The sequence below is a fragment of the Dermochelys coriacea genome, chromosome 16 (assembly GCF_009764565.3).
Source record: "Dermochelys coriacea isolate rDerCor1 chromosome 16, rDerCor1.pri.v4, whole genome shotgun sequence".
NCBI lineage: Eukaryota > Metazoa > Chordata > Testudines > Dermochelyidae > Dermochelys > Dermochelys coriacea.
Window position 1 is genome coordinate 23,280,058 of NC_050083.1, and position 6,432 is coordinate 23,286,489.

The window sequence follows — 6,432 nt, forward strand, 5'->3', positions numbered from 1 at the left end:
AGTCAGCTTTAATCTGCTTTGCCTGATTGGAGCTGCTGTGAGCAGAGTGCTGACTCAGGCTTCCATACCTAGCACTCTGGCACAATGAGCCGCAACTTCTGAAAAAGGCAAATGTGATCCTAGGCTGTGTCAGTTGAGTCATTTTCAGTAGAGATGGGAAAATGCTAGTGCCATTGGACAAAGCACCGGTAAGACCTCATCTGGAACAGTTCGAATCACCCATGTTCAAGAAAGATTAATTACTGGAACAGGTGCAGAAGAGACTGCAAGGCTGATCAGGGGAACGGAGAGCCTGTTTGATACAAGACTAAAAGAGCTTGGCTTGTTTAGCCTAGTAAAATGCAGGCTGAGAGGGACCTGACTGCTTTTTATAAATACATGGGGGGAACACCAGGAAGAAAGAAGAGCTATGTAAGCTAGAGGACAATCCATGGCATAAGAACAAATGGGTTTGAACTGGCTGTGACGGACAGACAGTATCCTGGACAAACTTTATGGAATTAAAATAAACTTTATGGAGTTAAGTTAAACCTGAGTTAGGTTTAATACTTTTGGGGTTTTGTATTAAACATGCAATCCTGTATGTATTATTGTAAATTACTCCTCTGTGGGGGTGTGTGTGTGCTAATGTAATTCCTCCAGTGATCAGCCCTTTGAAGCTACTATAGAGAGGCTTGCATGTAGTAGTTCAAACTGGGTTTTTCCAGTGATCAATAGACAGAGATAGGATTTTTGGCTAAATAGCCTGGTTTTAAACAGGCTTGGGACCTTCTTCCTGATCCAGCAAAACAGACAGGACCTGTGGTCCATGGAATGCCCCGATCCTTAACAGGAAAGGATTGGAAGGACTGGGCCTGCTGAGGCCCCATAAGACGGAGCTTGTCCTGAGCTGAAGCTGTGATGAACTTGAAACCACAAGGAAACCCCTTAGGTGGGATGCTGAAGGACTGCTCCTGCCAGAGCTCCTGTCTGCTTGGAGCGACCTTGGGTAAGCTTATCCACGTGGGCATAAGTGCTTTTATTGTTTTTGAATGTTTTCTCTGCAGTGCTTTTGCCTTAAGAATAAAATAAGCTTGCATAGGAAGTGCTGTGTGGTAACTATGCTTGTGGGCAGTCACATCTGTTAATTTCTCTGAAGAGAAAGCAAGCAGACCCGCTTGATCAGCCTGTCTCTGCTGGGAATAACACAGTGAAGGCAGGGAACTGTTCAGCCTGGAGATCTCCTGGTGAGAAAGGAGTGAGATGCGGGTCTCCACCCAAGAGAGGTGATGGGAGCTGGAAGACTGAGTGTGGTTGGATCCTGGTTGGATCCCAGAAGGGCAATACAGGTGCAGTTCCCCTGATACGTGACACTGGCCATGAATGAAGTCAGGCTGGTTTCGACCCTCAGAGGAGGGAGGTTCTAGAACAGACTCCCAATGGGAGTTGTGGGGGCAAACAACCTAGCTAGTTTTAAGATGGAGCTTGATAAGTTTGACTGGGATGCTATATCTGGGTTGGCTGTGACAGCAAGGGACTAGACTTGATGAGCTAGGAGATCCCGTCTCATCCCATGACTCCTATGATTATAGAGCCACAGAGCCCAGGAAGGGCTGGGAAGATGGCTAAGCCTGGCGTAGGGCTACGTCTCACCAAGGGGCTAAAGTGGTAGATTGTGTTTTCTGTTGTACTTTCCTTCCACTCCAGTCACTTCCCTGCACCAGATGTGCTGCAGGTTCCTGCCAGAGGAAAATTGCCATCCAGAGAAGGAAATTCAGCAAGCCATATCTTCACCCTGGGGAGAGGCCTGCTGCTGTGATGGATACTCTACAATAGGGCAACCTGGCAGCAGACCTGTTCCAGGGGAACTAATGCAGCAGGCTCATCTTTCTCCTCCTGCCCCCAGTCCCCACCCTCATGTAGTGAACATCTTCAGAAGGCAGCAGAATGTGTCCCAGTCACAAGTTAGAAGCATAAAGTGCCCAGTGAAAATCTGCAGGGGACACTAGAGAGTATTAATAATAAACAGGGCAGGGTGTGCAGCCATATAGATATTTGGTCACACTAAACGTGTAGGAGTTGTTTTCCCACCAACTTTGGAGAGATTATAGCTGCCACCATGATGTGCTTTATTCCTGAGGATCCTTAACTGGGACAATCTATTCAGGGTGAAAGCAGCGTAGGGGCATGAGGCTACGATAATACAAATAATAAATATAATTATTATTATTTTATTGAGTAATTCAGATGGAAGGTCAGGAATTGCCCCCCCCCCCCGTTGGCATGTAGCCCTTGCATGCATTTTCTCTTTTTTGTTTTGATGGAAGGGTTGTGAGTTTTGGTTTGGAAAGTACCTGTAAGCTGAGCGATGCAGTTAGTAGGTGGTGCACATGTTGCAACTTCTAGGCCCTGACCCAGTTCAGAGCTTTCATACTGTTGCCCATCTGACCTGACGCCCCTCACTGTTAAAATGGTGCCTACATAGGGAGCAATGTAACTTTCTTCCCAGCTAAACCCTATTTTAAGTTTCCAGGTGTGGTCACTCCCTGCATAGCCACCTCACAAAAATGAAATAAGACTTCTCTCTGGAAGCCTTAGGCTCCAAAGTTAATGCTCTTCTGGAGGGGAGTGTGAGCTAGAAGTCTGAGCACAAGACTAAGGAACAGGACTTCTATGTTGTATTCTCACCTCTGCCCCTTATTCAGCATGACACCTGGGTCAAAAGACTTCCCCTCACACTCAATACCTTATTTTCCCCATTTGAAAAGTGGGGGTAACAACTATCCACTTCACAGGCATGTGGAGGTTTAACCTTTGTGACACACTTTTTAAGAACTTCACAGAAGGGCAACATCCGACTCTGAAATGAATGCAGCATCCTGCACTGGCTGAGACACGCAGCCCCATTGGCAGCCCCCCCCAGGCCAGATGTGGGGAAGAGAGCCCTGTGTCTGTCACAGGCATTCATTCTCTCTCTCTCTCTTCAAACCACTGGGCATCTTGTTTCAGTGGGTGTTCAGGGAGCTGGGATTTGACACTCATTAGCTCTGTGCAAGCTGCACCTGTATCTCACAGTTGTCTGCAGGCAATGGGGGAAACAGTATTAAATATTGTGATGTTGCACTCCATATGCTTTATGAAAATATGCTTATGAATGTGAATTTGATGTAACTGGAATATGCTTTATGCAAAAGGTCTCTTGTAAGCTTAGGATCTACTGAGTGTGTTCATCCTATTTGTTTGCATGTATTATTTCTAGGTCTGGAGTTAAGAGAATAAGACATAAACGTGTATTACCGATATAAACATATTAAGTGGAAGCCATTAAAGGTGCTCCAGAATCAATGAGCTGTAAATGGCTCTGTTTACTTGCAAACCTTCCTGTGTACATGTGGGCCAGCCCAGGAAGAATGGAGGCCTGGGTCTCACAGGACATGTGACCATCTTAAATCTGGTATTTTTCCATTTAGAAGGAGGGGTTGGGACCTAGAGAGACAAAAGATTCCTGGCTTGTGCCAAGGCTATAAAAGGGCGTGGAGCAGGACAAAGGGGCAGCCAGGCATGAGAGTGCCCCTGCTTACCACCTGAGTCTCTGTTGGAACTAATGAGGACTGTACCAGGGAAAGGATTGGGCCCCAACTAGGAAGCACAGCTGTTTGCTCACCCAGGTATTAATCACTTACTCTGGGTTCATTAATAAACAAAAGTGATTTTATTAAGTATAAAAAAGTAGGATTAAAGTGGTTTCAGGTAATAACAGACAGAACAAAGTAAGTCACCAAGGCAAATAAAGCAAAAACACGCAAGTCTAAGCCTAATACATTAAGAAACTGATTACAAGTAATATCTCACCCCCAGAGATGTTCCAATAAACTTCTTTCACAGACTACAGAGTAGCAGCCGTGTTAGTCTGTATTCACAAAAAGAAAAGGAGTACTTGTGGCACCTTAGAGACTAACAAATTTATTTGAGCATAAGCTTAAGTGAGCTGTAGCTCACGAAAGCTTATGTTCAAATAAATTTGTTAATCTCTAAGGCGCCACAAGTACGCCTTTTCTTTTCACAAACTAGACTCCTTCCTAGTCTGGCCCAATCCTTTCCTCTGGTCCCCACCCCTCCTTCTAAATGGAAAAGTACCAGATTTAAGATGGTCACATGTCCTGTGAGACCCAGGCCTCCATTCTTCCTGGGCTGGCCCACACGTACACAGGAAGGTTATAGAGGGCAGACAATTTGAGTTTATCCTGTATAAGCTTTATAAAGAGTAAAATGGATTTATTTGGGGTTTGGATCCCTTTGGGAGCTGAGTGTTTGGGTGCTGGAGTCAGGTAACCTGCAGAGCTGTTCTTACTTAACACCTGCAGCTTTGGGGGTGTGGCCTGGACCCTGGATCTGTGTTGCAGCAGGCTAGCATGTCTGGCTCAACAAGGCAGGCTTCTGGAAGCCCCAAGCTGGCAGGGAAAACGGGCTCAAAGGTAATTTCAGCACATCAGGTGACAGTCCCAAGGGGGTCTCTGTGACCTGATCTGTCACAAATATATACAGTATTCCAAGAAAAATGACAAGTGCCAAAGAGCACCGAGTCTGTCCTGGGCCAGATGCTGCACAAAAGGAGCTGCAAAGGAGATTTCAGAGGTTGCCAGAGAAAATGTTCCAAGGAACGTGGCTGAAATACCTGCACCATTTGTTGTACCAAGTCCTTATCTAATGTTCTGAGAAGTTTTCAGAGAAGGAGTAAAATTGTGAGAGTCTTTCAGCATCAGATCTGAGCCTCTGGTCAGACTTCATCACCTGCCTAATGTACCTTCACTTGACTGCATTTCCTGATTTACAAACCTCCAACTGCCTTGTCAGCCAAAGGCATCCTCCCGATCTGCCTCTAACTGCGCCCTCCCCCCGCCCCCACTTTCAGTGCTAGCCCTATTCTTTTAATCTCTGCTTTCTGGCTTCAGTTAACAATTCTGCAAATCTTATCCCAGGCCCTCAGATAAGGATGAATTCTTAGAAATCAAATCCCACCTGTAGCATGACCTGGCCATCTTCCCTTTCGCTGGTACGATGGTGGCTGCTTCCTGTAATGGCCCGACTTTTGGCGTTCTCCCAGAGTTGCAGTGGAGTATTGTAGATGGATTGTCAGGCTCTTGGGATTAAGTATTGATCAGCATTTCCATCCTAAAGCCCTGTTTTCAGGGGGCAGGTGTGGGGTTATAACTTGGACATATAAAATCCAATGCAAAGCAACCTAAATCTGTTTTATGGCCAAAGATGTTGAATTCCATTAAAAGCTTTGGAAAGTTCAGTGCAAGAAATCTTATTTTCCTGTTCATTTACTTCCTTTGTTATGCATTTTTAAACTAAACCTATTTGTCCTTGAGTGTATGTATTAGCCATTAGAACCTGCTCACCTGCCTCTGCTGCCAGTAATGTTACTGCAGGTCAAAACCCAACTGTTTTGCCAGACACCCTTATTTTTGTTTCTGGTTTTCTCATGCAAACATTCTTGGTACATTGAATGTAACAGCAGCACTTGGCAACTTCTGAGAACTTTAACAAATGTTAGAGAAACAAAACCAACAAACAAAGTTGTTATAGGCACAAAAATGTTGTTTTAGCCATAGAAGAAGTCTTTTCTAGGCTGCAACTAAACATGCAGTAAACGCGCACATTAACAGTCTTTAGGGGGACAGGGCTTTGCTTCAAAGCTTGCCACCAGAATGCAAGGAAATGTATTTTCTGCTCATGTTTAAGGTAGCAGGAGATGGGATCAAGGCCGTAAGATCACTCAGGAACATGGTGATTATGAATTTATTAGCAATTGTGAATTTTAACAATCACTGCACTGGTTTCAGAGTAGCAGCCGTGTTAGTCTGTATTCGCAAAAAGAAAAGGAGTACTTGTGGCACTTTAGAGACTAACAAATGAGCATAATGCATCTGATGAAGTGAGCTGTAGCTCACGAAAGTTTATGCTCTAATAAATTTGTTAGTCTCTAAGGTGCCACAAGTACTCCTTTTCTTTTTGCGAATCACTGCACTGTGTTAAATGAGTCATTTTAAAGTCAGCCCTCATCAATTGCTCCTTTCTAGAACACTGCTTTCCTCTCTCTCTCTACACCTCACCTGTGAAGTGTACTTTTACAGTGCAAACATCACCTTATCTTACATTGCAGCTGAACAGCTGTAGTTTGTTTTGCAGTTTTCTCAGCAGGGAAATCCAAGGTCATGCACTACATAAGTTGAAACACCAGCCAGTGAAGTAGATCAGAGTCCTACATCCAGACATCAATGGGAGGGCCTGCTGTCACAGCAGATGGGCATGTTACCAGAGGTGGTATGAACACACAGGGAGGCAGCTGTGGGCCAGTGGATTACATGTGTGGCTGAGAGTCAGGAGGCCTGGGTTTTATTCTTGACTCTGCCACTGACTTGCTTGTGACTGGGGAGGTTCTTGGGT